Source organism: Lynx rufus, unplaced genomic scaffold (genome assembly GCF_022079265.1).
Source record: "Lynx rufus isolate CCGP_SWC_20201006 ecotype Redwood Valley unplaced genomic scaffold, mLynRuf1.p SCAF_10, whole genome shotgun sequence".
NCBI classification, from domain to species: Eukaryota; Metazoa; Chordata; class Mammalia; order Carnivora; family Felidae; genus Lynx; species Lynx rufus.
In genome coordinates this window covers 77,102,966-77,120,039 of record NW_025814824.1, presented here as the reverse complement: position 1 = coordinate 77,120,039, position 17,074 = coordinate 77,102,966, and positions in this window count along the sequence as shown.

Genomic DNA, 17,074 nt, shown 5'->3' with positions numbered 1-17,074 from the left:
GCAAGAGAGAATCTGCTGCATTTAAGAAATTGAAAGATGGGACAAAGGTAAACAGGAAGCAAAAGCCAACTTCTTTATTTACAGTTCCCAACTTTGGCTCCGACCCCTCTCCCACAGTCTATGAATCACCTCCCCAGTTTGGGCCAGCACTGTGATCCCTTCTTCCTTTTGATCTCAAAAGGGACTTGCTATGGACTGAATGTTTGCGTCCCCTCACGTTTCATACATTAAAGCCCTAATTCCCAGTGGGATGATATTTGGAAGTGGGGCCTTTGGGAGACATTTGGGTTTGGATAAATTCTGGGGGTAGAGCCCCCCATGAGGAGATTGGTGCCCTTATAAGAGGATGAAGAGACCTTTTTTCTTTCTCTCTCTCTCTCTCTCTCTCTGACAAGTGAGGACACAGTGAGAAGACAGCCATTCACAAAGCAAGAAGAGGACCCTCACCAGACACAGAATCTGCCAGCACCTTGATCTTGACCTTCTAGCATAGTGAGTGCTGACTGTTGTTTAAGTCACCCAGTGCATGGTGTTCTGTTAGGGCAGCCCAAACTAAGACAGGACTGATTTCCCCTGACCTTGTAAATGAAAACCAATCCATCCCAAGTCTTCTTTTACATGTGCTTAGTATTGTAAGTCTCTGATTTCATTTTATTTTCCCCATCAGATTGTCAAGGTATGGGCAATCTTTGTATTTCCTCCCAAGTACCCAGGACAGCGTCTGGCAATGCATTTTTCTATGATAAATCTGTATGATGTAACTTTTTGGTTTAAAACCCTTCAGTGACTCTGCAATGATTTTCAGATAAAATCCTATTCCTAAACACTGCTCACGAGTCCCAGCCCCTGTTAGCCTGCTAGCCTCCTCTGTGCAACCTTTTTTCTTCTCATTCTCCCTTCCAGCTACACAGCCGCTCCTCACTCTCCTGTCTTGGAGCTCTCACATGCTTTTCCCTCTTCTTGCTCTGCCCAGCCCTGGTTCCCACCCGGCCTGCACTCTCAGTCCTCTTTAAAGTCTCAGCTTATATACCACTTCTGCAGGGAAGCTTTCTCTGACGATCACTTGCTTGCTCCTGCTAGGACATGGCACTTATTATGCTTTATTGAAATTGCTTGTTGAAATGTTTGTCTCTCCCGCTGTCTCAGCCTCGGCGCTATTGATATTTTGGACTGGATAAGTCTGTTATGGGGGCTGTCCTGTGCATGGTAGGGTGTCCAGCAGCAGACCCGGTCTTTACCCGCTATGTACCAGTATCCCTTCCCCCAGTTGTGACAACGACGAAGCATGTCTCCAGACTTTGCCAAATAAATATCCCCTGGGGCACAAAACACCATTTGAGAACCTATGCGCCCAACTCTTTAGAAGGTAGGGACTGTGTTGTATTCACAACTGCTTCCCTAACCTGGCGTGTAGTAGAAAGCCACTAATCAAATGTTGCATAAATGAATAGACGTTCCTGCTATAAACTCCTGTGTCAGGAGCATTGGTAGTTCTGAGTTTTGCGTTGCTCTTTGATGAATGGGTGAAGCTTGCATGAACGTGGTGGTCTTCTCACTTTGGAACCCATCCCCTCCTTGCCTGTTACAGCTGTCCTGGTAGCAGCAGGGGACTCATCCCCTGCCGTCCCCACACATACCTCTTTGGGCTGCCCTGTCCACCCATTTCCCCTCTATAAAACAGAAAAAAGGTTCCGACTCCCCGAGCTTCCCGCATCAAAGACGTTTAAGCTTTTAATGCGAATCCTGATTAATTAACAAGGGCGCAGGACTTACATACATTTTCAAGTTGCTTTTATCTCTGGAAGAAAAGACGCCTTTTGGCAGATACTTTCTGTTCACTGTCTAGTTCAGCATTTCAAAGGGCATGCTTTGATGGGCTGAACGGGTTACCACTTTTTGTGTGTGAAGGGCAATGACTAGTAATTAAGGGACAGACCCCTTTATGTCAGTTACAGGGGAAAAGAAAATCAAATTCAACATCAGCTTCATCCCAAACTGACTTCTATTGAAGCTGGAGGGCTCTGGCTGGTGTTGCAGGGCAAATGCGAGAAGGGGAAGAGCGTGCATAATGTGGGAATGGCTGCATCCCTTTGCCTCCAATAAAGAAGCTAACATTTGTTGAGCACCTATTGTATACCATATCAGCTCTCCCACAAACTCTATGAAAGACTCAATATCCTTTCATTGGACAGATTGAAGATGTTAAGTTTTGGAGCTGGTGAGTAATTTGTCCAAAATATAACAGGTGGGCCAGCCATGTTTAGAATACCATGAGTCTGGCCATATTCTTTTCTCCAAACTTACCTTCCCTCAGCACCCCTGTATCTCCCCTTGCTCATTTACTCCTACTAGAATGGAACCAAAGAAGGGCTTATTTTATAGCTTTATGCAAATAATTCATTCTTTCCATCAGGCCGTCCAAGTCTCATCCAGTCAGGGCTCCTGCGGTACCCTGTATCATCCTGTTGTAGCCTCCATCACAAACTTTTTGTAAGTAATGTTTACTTCGTCTTCCCATCTAAAGCATAAGCTCATAGTAAGTAGGGACTTGAGCTTTCTTGTTGACTTAGGTGTCCTTGTTTCACACAGGGACTGGCATGGAGCAGGTTTCAAGGAATAGTTGTTGAATATTTACTGAGGACCTGCTATGACAAGTTGGCTGGTTGCTTGCAACACCTGCCCATCCCTTCTTCCTTAATAACATAATTCTCATTTTTACCTAGAAGGCCACACCTCCAACTAAATGACTAAAAAGACATCCCCAGCTGCTTTGCAGTTAGAAGTGACTGTGTAATTAAGTCTGGTCCCTAAGATATAAGCAGGATTGCTGTGTTTGCACTTCCATAGAGTCTCCTCTTACTCTGTCATACTACTTAGATCATGCATATGATGGCAGAGAGAGTTCAGGCAGCCCTTTTGGACCATGAAGAACAGAGCCACACCTTAGGGATTACAAAGGAAAACTGTGGAAGTGATCTGGATTCCTGATGACTCTGGAACTGTTAGAATAGCTCTGCACTCTATCTCCAGACTTATTTTATGAGAGAGGGAGAATTAGATTTCTATCCTACTTAACTCACCATTTTGGGGTTTTTATTACTTTCCCCTGATCCAAATCCCACCTGATACAATGACTAAGTTCAGAGCACTGTTCCAGGCACTGTGAGGCATGCCACATGCCCACACACCTATTCCATGCCTGTGTGGACCTCACAGCCTATGGGAGAGCTTCTATGCATCCATATATGATGATTATATACTCCAGTCATATTAATTTTCCTTTTAGCTTCCAAATGGTAATCACCGCAAGAAGAGGTAAGATAAAATGCTCAGTGGGATATGAATTGGGAGGTACCACTTACAGCAGGGGGCACCATGCTGTAAGGAGAAGACGCCCCTCGAACTTGGCCATGAATATTCATGAGAATTGGGATCTGCAGAGAATGGGATGAGGTTGAACACCCCAGGAACAGAAAACATAGGACATGTTTGGGAGAAAGCCAGAGATTCTGCCGCATGGAGGGCAAGAAGAAAAGAGTAGCCTGTAACGTTTATGTGTATGGACCCTGTAGTTAGTTGTCTTGGGTTCGAGTTCCAGCTAGACTATCTACTAGGTATATGACCTTCGCTGAGCCACTTTACTTTCATGAGCCCTATGTTTTTCATCTGTACAATGAGGAAAGTCACTGCTACCTTCTCAGGTTGTGGTTAGAGTTGAGTGAGTTTGTACGTACCGAAGACTCAGAAGAGTGGCTATCTCAAATAAGCATGCCCTAAATGTTCGCTATGACTGTCATCTCAAAAGACAAGGAGGGCTCGTTGAAACCACAGCAGACGGAGCCATGAATGTCAAGTTAAGAACTTCATCCCCTTATTATGAAGGTACCAAAAAGCTGCTGAAGGTTTGTAAGCAAACTTGCGGGTGACATAATGAGAGTTATATTTTGAGAAGCCTTAATGTGTCAACATTTACCGTCTTATTAGGCTTTTTCTCCCACACTCACCCCATCAGCCTACTGACCTGGCTGCCCCCTCTTCCCGATACACACCTGCACTTAGCAATTCCCCAAGGCCTCTCTCCTGTCTCTGGGGCTCTTTACCTGATTGCTGACTTAGGCAAACCTGGCTGCTTCTCAGAGACCTGGCAGAGGAAGCCCTCTGGCTCACAGCCCCTGGGCCCAGTTGTTCCCATGGGATTTACTGAAGCCTGTGATTCGTGTCTCACTCCTCCACTTCCTCCACCCTCTGCGGAGTGATGTTATCAATGCTGACATTCTGACTCTCATCCTTGAAATATAGGCCAGTGATTACATCATGACTGGGTAATATGAGCCCTTTTTTCTTCCTTGGCGACAGTGGGAGCCATACAACCTTCGCAAGTGCCTGCAGAGAAGGTTGTCCGTACCGTATGCTATGGACTGAACTGTGTCTCCCTGTCAAAAATTTATATATTGAAGCCCTAACCCCCAAACATGATGGTATTTGGAGACAGAACCTTTAGGAGCTAATTAAGGTTGAATGAGGTCAAGAGGGTGGGGCCCTAATCAGATAGGATTGGTGGCCTCATAAGAAGAAGGGATGGGGCACCTGCCTGGCTTAGTCAGTAGAGTGTGTGACTCTTGATCCCAGGGTTGTGAGTTCAAGCCCTGTGTTGGGTGTAGAAATTACTCAGAAATAAAATTTTAAAAAAGAAGGGATCTCTCTGTTTCCCTCTCTCTCACCCTGCCTGCACCCACACATCAAGGAAAGGCTATGTGAGGATACAGAGAAAAGACAGCCATCTGCAATCCAAAGACAGAGCTCTCACCAGACACTAATCCAGCTGGCACTTTGATCTTGGACTCCAGTCTCTAGAACTGTGAGAAAATAAATTACTGTTGTTGTTTTTTGTTTGTTTGTTTGTTTTAAGCCATCCAGTTTGTGGAATTTTGTTACGGCAGCCTGAGCAGACTGATACATTTTACATGCATTTACCATGCATCGGGATGAGTGCTGCCTCACAGGTGCTCTTCTGAGCTTGGGGACCAACTGAAGACCACTGCAGACAGCCAGGTGCCTCCCCCCATCCCGTTGATAGCTAGTGATAGCTTAGCGGTAACCTCCCGATCTTCTGTGCCAGTTGATAAAAGATCCATTGGATTCCTTTGCCCAGAGTCCTGGCTGCTAGACTCACAGTGATCTTCCGCCTGTGACCACTTAGCAGCCACAAACAGAGGAGTTTCAGCTTGATTCCAGAGCCCCCTTCTTTTTAACTTACATTTTATTGACATGTTAAGCATCTTACGTGTCAGACATCTGCACGTGGCCACCCAGTGAGACTCAAATCACAGCTACAAAGAATATTAGAATACAGGCACTATCAAACCAGGGGTCTGCCTGGATCCAGGTAAAAATAGAATAGGAGAGGGGCGCCTGGGTGGCGCAGTCGGTTAAGCGTCCGACTTCAGCTCAGGTCACGATCTCGCGGTCCGCGAGTTCGAGCCCCGCGTCGGGCTCTGGGCTGATGGCTCAGAGCCTGGAGCCTGCTTCCGATTCTGTGTCTCCCTCTCTCTCTGCCCCTCCCCCATTCATGCTCTGTCTCTCTCTGTCTCAAAAATAAATAACCGTTAAAAAAAAAATAAAAAAAATAGAATAGGAGAATTAAAAAAAAAAAAGAAAAGAAAAGAATAACAGCTTACAGGCACATTACTGTTCCACCCAATTTTTATTCCTTCGAAAGATAACATGGAGATGAATATTCATGGTGAGAAATGTGAGGCTTCGGCCTTGGAAGCGTAATTATTGTTGTTATTTTGAATTTCATTAGCACTTTATATGGCTAGAGCCCGTTCTGGTGAGGCAGTTTGTTCCTTTCCTCCCCTGCCTTCTCCTCCATGGCCCCATCCCTCCCTAAACTCCCTGCCCTCTTCCAAGAGCTAAATCAGAGACTGTCCTTTTTAGAGAAATGAGAAATCAGGAGTGGAGAGGGGGCACTGGCTTTGACGCAGAAATCACCACCTGTGGCAATGGAAGCAATGATTCTGGGAAGCTTGCTGTGAGGCTGTCGGGCCATCCTTGTGCTGACGGTGGAGCTGTCTGCTTCCCGGGCAGGAGGTCCACGTGGTGTCCAGGCACTTCCCCACCTCCTAGATGCGCCAAAGGGGAAGCACAGATATCTGCTGTCCCTCGGCTGGCTCCCTCCACCTAACGTAATTGGGGGACTTCAACTGGAAGGAACTGAGACTTCCTCTGCTTGATCAAGAAGGTATGAAAGGGAACCACTCTTTATTCAATTGCTGTGTTCCTGGGTATAAGTAGGCAGGATCATTCCCTACCCTGGTTTACCTGTTTTTGCATAACAAAGTACCCCCAAAGTTCAGTGGCTTAAAACAATGATTTATCATTATAGCCTAGGAATCAGAGGGCTGATGGCAGGTCAGCCACCTAGGCGAGACTCATCACCGGGTCTGCAAGTCAGCTAAGATTTAGCTCTCAGCTGAGTTTGGTTGCAAAAACGTAGCTATGACATGTGCTCCATGGGCTTGCCATCCTGCCTCTGAGGCCCGTAGGCTAGCCCAGGCATGTGCTTCCCCTATGACTGCAGAAGCAAGGGATGGAAAGCAGAAATACACAAGGCTCAAAACTGGTCTGTCCTCACTTCTGCCTCAGTCAGTTGGTCAAAACAAGTCACAGAGCCAGGCTTTGATTCAAGGGGAGGGGAAATAGGCCTGTTTAGTAGGAGCAAAGTAACTGTAAAGATGCCTGGCAAAGGTCGCACAAACTGGGGGAGGTAAAAAAAAAATAAAAAATAAAAAATGGCCCATGATATAATTCACACTGCATTGCACTTTTCAGATGACTCAGTGGGGATCTTGTGTAGGCTACCATACGGTGAAGTCAGAAGTAAGCATTTTGGACTTCACAGAGCCTTCCCTTCCTTTTACCTCTCTCCTACAGTTTGGCCCCAAAGGCCACCTTTAAACTTGCACCCTTGCTTTTGAATCAGTAGTTTCTTTCAGTAGGAACATTTCAGGAAAGTACCCTCATGTAGTGACTTTTTTTGTTAGCGTACCTAATAATTATTACGATAAAGCAAATGATGATGATGATGATGTTAGCTTTGATTTATTGTATGTCTACTCTTGATTTTTGAGGGGGAATATGGAGGAGTGGTTGTGACCAGAGCTCTGGAATAAGACTGCCTGAGTTCGAATACTGATGCCACCATATACTTGCTGTGTGACTCTGGAAAAGGAATTTTACCTCTCTGTGCTCTAGTTTCCTCATAGGTCAAATGGCAATACTAACCGTTCCTAGCTCTTACAGTTATTGAAAGAGCGAATTGAAATGAGCCCTTCACAGCATGTAGCATACTTCATGGTATATTGTGTGTACTCAATAAATGTTACTATTATTTTTTGTGGGTTTTTTTTTTTTGCCATATAGTAAATCGTGAACTACATGCTGCACATGTATTCTCACATTTAGATCGCACAATGATTAGAAAATAGATCTCTGTGGATAGTTGTCTACCTGACCTAAAAGTTTATTTTTTTTTATGCCCACTATACCCATTAGGTATCATGTCAACGTGTCATTGATTGAAGGTAGTAAAATGTCTCAACTCATTCTTTCAAGCTGAAAGGTGCTAGTTTTGGAAATAGTCATGCATTTCCTTCTGGAGTGTCATCCTTCAAGCCTGCAAAAGTTGCCTTTTCTCTCTCAGTCCATCTGTCCTAGCCACCTGCTCTTTCAAAACATAGAGGCTAACACAAAACCTTAGGTGATATTAACGCACAAGCTGGATAAATTTTCCCTCTCAGTGGCTGGTACCCAAAGCAAGGGGAACTGGCCTTCAGCCTTGGCTCTGGTCAAGACCTCACAATTTAGAAATTCCAGATCTGCTCTGCATTCCTGGAGCCCCTTCCATTGTGACATGGAAGTCATCAGCCACAAGCTGCCATAGCCACACCTCTGGAGTGAGCAGGTGGGCTAGGCAGGAAAGTGTGACAGAAATGCTTCATGATCAGAAATGCTCTCAGAAAAGGGCATTGAGGTTAGACTGTCATGAATCCAGGTTTTTGATTTACAGATGGTAACAGCATTTAGGCTCAGCATACCGACAGCCTCTCCACGATAGTGGAAAGGGACAGAGGTGTCATTCAGCAATCAGAAAATGACCAATACCTATCCCTATAAATTTCAGTTTTACCCCTTGGGTCAGCTTCTACTACTCATTTTCTTCAAATGGATGCAAATTCCTTCCATCTGTCTGGGGATTTGCTCTTAACCTGAGATAATGGGAATCAGCAGTGAGCGAGGGATCTTCTGCTCTTTTCTATCCATTATCACTTCTCTGATTATTTTGGTGCCCTCGCATGTGATTCAAGGATAATCAGAGTTTGCACGTTGACTGCATTATGAATCCCCGGTTCTCAAGCTTTCCCAAGCCACCAAAGAGCATCCAGAAGTCAAGTCTGGTTTGTTTAGCGCTGAATACTGTTTTTCTAACACAATGCCTGATGCAAAATTAGTATTTGGTAAATTCTTGTTGAACTAATGAATACATTAGTCTCCTTAATTCTTAAATCTCTCACTACAGCTCTTTATTCACTTATCCATTCATTTGTTCAGCAAATACATATTCGGATTGTGCCTTGGAATTTTGCATGAGTAAAAAAAAAGATGAATCAGACTGTCTCTATCTAGCTTCAAGATATTCAGAGTATAGGATAGGAGCTAAGACTTTGTATCAGTCAGTTATTACCACAATAATGCTGTGTAATAAAACCACTCTAAAACTCAATGGCTTAAAAGGGCAATCACAGATTCTGACTCAAACATCTGAAGGTTGCCTTGGGGAGTCTGCTGATGTAGGCTGGTTTGGCCAGGCTTGTCTCCAAACTGTGGCCTAGGTCCAGCTCTGATCCCATATCTGCCACCCTACTTGGACCAGTGGGCTAGATAGGGCATTTTTCTCTCATGCCATAGGCAGAAGTGCAAAGAGGCAGTCCCACTGTAATACCCTTGGCACACGTTGTGACTGCCTATATCTCACTAACCAGCATGGCCAAGTTCAATACTAATGGATTGTAGCCTTAAATACAATTAGTATATGTGATAAAAAAAAAAATAGAGAGTTATAAATAAGCTATCAAAGAATAAGGACACGTAAAGGAAAAAATAACTATTATATATAAAGAATGTGAGGAGAGTCAGAAATGGCCCTGATGGACGGATGCCGTATGTGTGTGCAGAGTGCTAGTTAGGGAAAAATAATCTAGACAGATAACAGGAAATCTGGAGTGTGCACAAGGAATAGTGAGGACAGCTGTTTTGATGAGGGTATAGGTTATAGGAAGAAAAACTAGTGAGAGAGATCAGAAGAATTGTCTTGGAGCTTAAATATCATGCTAATGGATTACATAAGACCCAGGGCAACAGAAATTAATTAGAGAGTAAGGTGAGAAAGCTAACCACAAGAAAAAGGAGTACAGAGAGCGTTGCAAGGTAGGCTTTAAACAATCTATTAGCTCCTAAGGATCTCCATAGATGTCAGGGAGAATGAACTACCAGTAGACCATGGTGATGAATACTAGACATTACACTTTTTTCAAGTATTATTTTTTCTCAGTGAATCTTAGTAGGCATCTCAAACCTCAGACTTAATGCCGCAAGTGCAGTATTTCTCCCCTGTAAAGCGTCCTCCTGCTTTTCCATCCTGTCCCCTTGGAAATGATGCCACCATGGGAATGGTGGTGAATGGGGGAGTCCTTTAGAGTAGGGAGTCACAAAAGTCCTCTCTCCAGGGATGACATCGCCACGGAGACCCAAACAACAAGAAAGAAAAAGTGAGCACCCCCTCTCTGCCAGCCATGCAAGCTGGATGCATGATTCAACCTCCCTTGCCTCAGTTTCCTGATTGAGGGGATGATAGTACCCCTCCTTCCTCGGGTTCATATCAAGATTAAATACATTATTACTTGCAAAGTGCTTAGAACAGTACTTGGCACATCCAGTAACTCCAGTCTAGAGGTGAAGACAGATGAGCAGATACTGTTAACATTTATTTCTGTTAATGTTTATTTTTGAGAGGGGGAAGGGCAGTGAGAGAGGGAGACACAGAATCAGAAGCAGGCCCCAGGCTCTGAGCTGTCAGCACAGAGCCCAACACAGGGCTCGAACATGAACTGCGAGATGATGACCTGAACCCAAGTGGGACACTTAACTGACTGAGCCACCCAGGCACCCGGATGAGCAGATACTTTTAAAGCATCGTGATCTGTGCTCTGTTCCAGGTAGTTACAACATGGTAAGGGCAAAGAAAGGAAATGACTAAACTGCCTGGGGCATCAGGAAAGTCTTTCTGGAGGAAATGTTAAAGCAGAAAGGAGATAAATTACTATTTGTCGGATGCTAATCCTCAATGCTAGGTGATTTCTCTTACTATTTAGAGAATTTACTTTTATAAACAACTCTGTGAGCTAGGTATGATTACACCCATTTTACAGATGAACCAGGTCACTGATTAGCTACCTTATCATGACATTATGGCAGAGTTAATATTCTAAACTAGGATACCTTGTACTAAACCCACTGCAGTCTCTATTTTGCCAGTGTTGCTTTTGGTCAAGTAGGTTCTAGGATGCTATAATAGCTAACATTTATTGATTATTAATATAGGCTTGACACAGTGCTTCATGCTTTTAATCTATTAGCTCCTTTAATCCTCGTCCAACTCTCTGAGGTAGGTATTTTTGTTTTTCTCAGATAAACTGAAGTTCAGAGACTTTAAGTAATTTACCCAAGGTCGCACAGTAAGTATCAGAGTCGGTGTCTGAACTCCGACAATCTGATACCAGAGTGTAGGAGCTTATCCTCTGTCTATACTGACTCTTGCTCTGAGGTGAAAAGGGGCCTGGAGTTGGAGTTGTAGGACTTGATTCAGGACTCAGTTCTTCCAACTTGTCTCCCAACCTTGCGTAACTCATGTCTTTGAATTGTATTTTTGCCACTTGTAAATGAAGCTAAACATTCCTGTACTGCTGGCTCACAATGTCATAGAAGTCAAATGTTATGTTGACGAACAGACACACATTCAGTAAAATGGAAGTTGTTAATTATTATTGTTGTTTGTATTTTAATCTCAGGCAGAGAATGGCGGAGGTGGCCAACAGCGACAGCCATTCCTTGAAGGAGAAGAAACGGTAGATGCCTTCAGATACCTGGAGAATCTTCGTGAAACTTGTCCCATATAGCTTCCCCCAAATTTTGGAATTTGAATCAGTAAGTGGTAGATTCAACAAGAAAAATACAAATCAGGACATTCTGTGGGTCAGGGCCAACCAAAACTAGAACTAGTTTTCAATAGAGATAACAGGTTCCCCACGATCAGTGTCTGCATGCTACAGCACCCCATGGTGTGGGGACATTGTAATTCGAAAGCCTGCCTGCTAGAGAGGTTTACACCTGGATGCCCTGAGAGAGTCCCTATTCCACTCTTGCTTTCCTCCCCTGCACTATACAAATCCACTCTCCCCCCACCGCCAAAGTAGCATTTTCAAAACATGTATCTGACTATGCCATCCTCGTACGTAAAATTGCCCATGGCTTTCCATTTAAATTAGAATTAAATCCACACTCCTTACCATGGCCTACATACAGCTGAATAATTTAAGCCATACTAACTTTCCGAGACTCGTTTCATCCTTTTCTACTCTTCCCTCTCAACTCTCTAGCCACATAGCTTGAAACATTTGGCTCCTTGAATTTACCAAGTTCTTCCTCAAGGACTTTTTGGCTTGCCGCTCCCTGTGCCTGGAAACCTCCCGACCCCCTTTGCCGGTCCAATTCCCATGCGTCTGTCCCTGTTTCGAACGAAGTGCCACATTTTTAGAGCTGTATCGCCTAGTCCTCAAATATAAATTAATAACTCTTTCATTATTCCACTTCACAGAACCATATTCTTTTCCACATCCCAGAACATTTAAACACTTTCAGTCATATAGTCTCTCTCTTTTTTATTGTGGTAAGAACAGTTAGCATGAGATCTACCCTCCTAATAAATTTTTATGTATACCATACAGTATTGTTAACTATAGGCACAGCAGATGTTGTACAGAACATCTCTAGAACTTAATTATCTGTCATACCTGAAACTTTATACCAGTTGAATAGCAATTCACCATTTCCTCCTCCCATATATTCATTATTTATTTATTTTTGTCTGTCTCTTGACTAGACTGTAAGCCCCGTGAGTGCAGGGACCATTTTAGTCTCACTAATTGTTGTGTCCCCATTCCTGGTGCATAGTATTTCATGAAGGAGAGATGATAGGAAGAAGGGAAGGAGGAAGGGCTCTCTGAGTCTAATTTTTTTTTAAATGATTATTTATTTTTAAAAGAGAGAGAAAGAGCACAAGCAGGGGAGGGGCAGTGAGAGAAGGAAACACAGAATCCAAACAGGCTCCAGACTCTGAGCTGTCAGCACAGAGCCCGCCGCAGGGCTCAAACCCACAAACTGAAAGATCATGACCTGAGCCGAAGTTGGATGCTCAACCGACTGAGCCACCCAGGCGCCTCAGGGCTCTCTGAATTTAAATATTGTTTTTCCTTGTCCATCTGTAGACCAGAGCCTCAGTAAGCAAACAAACAAACAAACAAATAAACAAATTACATATCTGTGATATATAGTGCCCAGAGCTGGGAAGAGGGACTTCCAACAGATTTTGCTGGAAGCCTCTCTAGCATGACATGGAGTACAGCTGGACCTTCAGGAGACACAGGGAGCCTGCAGAATCCCAGTCTTGCTGAGTCTGCAGATTATCATACAATAGTCATCAAATATAGCTTGGTAAGTAGGTCAGGAGTGGGGGACGTCCTCTGCCTCTCTGAGATACATCTGGGCTAGGTCTTGGGAGTTCTGTTTGCGGGAGCTCCTAAGGACAGCAAGAGAAGCAGTGAAAGGGGGCCGTGGAGTCAGGAGTCAGACCAGTGAGACCTCTACTGTCACGAAATGTGCATGAAACCTGGCAGTCTTGGGGTTTCACCCCAGATCACCAACCAAACTAGCTCTTGCCCCTGGGTGTGATAGAGACATTGTATCATTCCCATTTTAGAGATGAAGATGTTGGAAGAGATAAGTAACTTGCCCAAGGCATCCAAGCTAGCAAGCGGGAGAGCTGGGCTTGTCCTCTGAAGATTGTTAAATAATATCACTTAAAAATCAAAAACAACCATGCTTCAACAAATGTAAACATATAGACTGAGACTCTATCTGCTCTCTTTCTCCTATGCTCAAGATCACACATGTATTAAATGGCAGAGGCAGAGCTGAAATTCAAAACCAATGTTGTCTTATGCAAGAGATTGTGCTTTTAATATTCATTCATTCATTCATTCATTCAACAAAACATCAGTGATGGCCTAACACATACCAGGTAGCAGGGACCAAGATTGGCAGGATTTCTGCCTTCATGGTAACTATAATGTAGCAGGGAAGACAAATATTAAATAACTCTCCTGCAAAGTGGTTGTTATCATCCCTGTTACAAAAGTATGGGAACTCTTAGCCTTTACACTATGCTGTGTTGTTGGAGGAGGTCATCCTGAGGACATGCCCAGCAGTTGACCATGACGAGCTGATCTGGGGCAATCAGAGACTCCTCACCTCCTCCCCAGCCCATGAAATATACATTCTGCCCACTATTCCCTTAGCCAAAATTCTCTCAAGGATGCAGCCTTCAGAGAACAATGGCTTGTTGAGATCATGTGATGGTATATGCGACTGAATGCAGTTAGGGCCTCCATAGAAACTTTTAAGATTCTGGCAAGCGGGTGAGGAAATTCACTTATTTTGTGGCATCACGAGGCAAGCCTCAAATTTGAGTTCCCTTGCTTATTAACACTGCCAGCTACCAATCTGGATCTTTCTTCAGTCTCTCCTCACCCTCTGCATACGGGGGCCAATTTTGAATTTCTACCCAAAGAAGTTGGAAAGACTTTATTACGTATCAGTTGCCCAGCCTATATGAGGCCACACATTTTCCATGTATTCTCAATTCTACCCATGTGAAGCGGGGGGTTAAAACCCCCCACTTCACAGGCGGTTGTGAGAATTACATGAAAAAAAATGTATCGTATGCCTTCCTCAGACTAGGCACTCAGATGATGTTGTAGAAACAGTCGCTCTATGCTGACATCACCTTCACCAATTCAAATGTAATCGTAAAAATAATGTGCTGCAGAAAAGGGAAATGACCTAGGATTCTATAGCAGAGAATAAAGTTTGTTCTTTTCATTAGTAATAGACATTCTAATGCACCAGGTTAGAAGTTCAGCTTGAATAAATATAGATTATATACTGCAAGGTGTTTGTTGCTGTGGTTGTTTTTGTTTTGTTTTGTTTTGTTTTCCAAGTAGGCTCCCAGAGAGAAAAGATTCCAGACAAGAGGTGCCAACGGGACCTGGAAAGAGGATTCTGATAATACACCAATAGTAAGATTTGTAACAAACGAGACCCAAAGCAATATCACCCATTAATGTGTGTTAATGATGAAAGATGACACACATAACAAAGGAGGAAGGGAACACGAATAGGTTAAATGATTAAGTAGGCAATGAGACACAGAGACTGGGCATAAGCAAATGAATGATGGGGGTGAATTAAGACGAGGGGATGTGAAAAAGAAAATGCAAGAGGAAGGAGGAAAGAGACGGAGACTCTCAGTGAGGATTGGGAGGTTTTCGACTGAATGGTGCAAGAAGGGTAGGAAATGACTGCAGTAAATCACAGAACAAGAAGGGGTTGATTTAGAGGACCGAGGACAGAGGGAGCGGGAGGTAGTGAAAGGTATGAGCTGGAGAAAAAAGATAATAAATTTGAGAATTGTTAAGGGAAAGAGTCAGAGAAGTACTGGGTTGAAGCAGAAATCAGTCAAACAAATGCAAGCAGAAATGAAGAAAGACAACGGTGATTAAAATATTCTTTCATTTTTCACGAAAGAGAAGTTAGAGACAATGGTAAAAGTTTGCTCTAAATGAGATATAGTGGAAATGTTCTGAAAAGGGAAATGAGAAATGGAAGGTCGGAAGCAAAGAGACAGAGAAGTAACAGAAGGACCAAATAAATAAGACGTGTGTAGTGGAAACAAGCTGTTACTGGAGGACCTACTATGTGCCCGAGAGCACTGGGGGCTTCCATTTATACCTGCTGGCTCATTCAACCTTCCCATGACCCCAACATTAAGGCTCACAGAGGTAAATCATTAGAAATTAGCCAGAGAGTAAGTGGTCTACAAAAGAATTTGAACTTACACCAAAGAGAGGTATCTGCGTTGAAGAAGCAGCAGTGATAGGCATATTTACAATGATCTATTTTGGATACAACAACAATAAAAGGGAAAGATACAAGATTGACCTTAATCTTGTAAGTGACCCTATACCAACTGATGGAGCTGGGCTCTGTTCAAGGGGCTGGCGGAGCTGCAACCAAGAGTGTCTGGGGGAGGTGGTGAGAGGATAGGAAAGGAAACATGCCAGGTGATGAGTGGAGTCAACGTGCGGCAGTGAGAAGGCAGGACTAAAGGGACAGTGTGAGTTACAGAGACGGCCATGATTGAAGCGAGAGAAAACAAATGGTGGAGATTTGTGGGTTCCAAGAGGATGGATGGGACATGGAGCTTAGATAGAGCAGAGATGAAGTGGGAGATAGCAAACTCCTCCTGAGCTGGAGTTTGTGTCCTAGAGATCATCTCAAGGCTTAAGGAAGAAAGACGTAAAAAAAAAAAAAAAAAATTCTTGAATCATGGAAAGCTGGGAGAGAAGGAAGGAAGGAAAGGAGGGAGGGAAGAGAATGTACTCATTGTAGAAAGCCAGAAGGATGGTTTGTTTTCTTAACTGCAGAGTTAAGGCTAGTGCCTACTACAATACCTGTGTGAGAGTAAAAAGTCAGTAAGTACATGATCATTCACTGACAAAGTACTTGTTTTACATCTCTACTTTATATTAGTGCTAGCTCAGGCTAGTTTAGACTGGGTGGTTAGTCATCTTAGGAAAAGTGTTTTACTAGCTGACACTTACAGGTTAGTGAAAGGTAACAAGGTGAAGTCTGGAGGGAGATCTCTCCGGGCAGAGGGAAGAGCCTGTGTGAAAACACTGGGGCAGCAAGGAACTTGGAACCTTCTGGGAATAGAAAAGAGACACATAAGGCTAGAACAGAGTGGCGGTGGTGAGGATCTTGTTACATGGGGCTGAAGAGGAAAATAGTGAATGCGATGATGTCAAATGCTTAGATTCACTTAGAACATTACGGAGAACCTAATATAAGCTCGACATTTTTCATACATGTGATCTCATTTAATTTCCACGGTCCTGAAAAGTGGTACTGCTTTCCTTATTTTGCATGTGAGAAAATGAAAGATCGAGTAGGGGCGCTTATTAACTGACTTGACCCAGGAGATAAATAGCAAAGGTGATATCCAGACCAAAACCTGTCTGCCACCCCAGTCCCTGCTTTTTCAACTATGCTAAGCTGCCTCGGTCAGGTGGTATGGATATAAGAAAGAAAGAAAGAAAGAAAGAAAGAAAGAAAGAAAGAAAGAAAGAGAAAGAAAGAAAGAGAGAGAAAGAAAGGAAGGAAGGAAGGAAGGAAGGAAGGAAGGGAATAGAGTATGGGGTAGGAGGAGGAGAAAAGGAAAAATTGTGCTGTGGTAGGATGTCAGGGAGTGAGAAGTCAGACAGACCTGAGTTTTACCACTTGATAACTACAGGATCAAAGTCAAGTTCCTTAGCTACCCTGAGCCTCAAACTCGCCATCTATTAAATGGGGATAACAAGATTAACTCCAGATATCGCTGGGATGACACATCAAAGCAGCAGTTATAATTTATTGAGCACCTAGAATGTTAAGCACTTTGCATAATTATTTCCCAAGCCTCACCACCACCAGAAGGCAGGAATTGTCATCGTTCACTGATACACCACACAAAGTTGTGAAGTCGCAGTTTGTGTTCAGAAATACGAGTTCTTTTCCTGTGGTTATTCCAGATTCGACACTACCTACTAGATAAAGTTGGTCCTCTTGAAGACGAACAGCA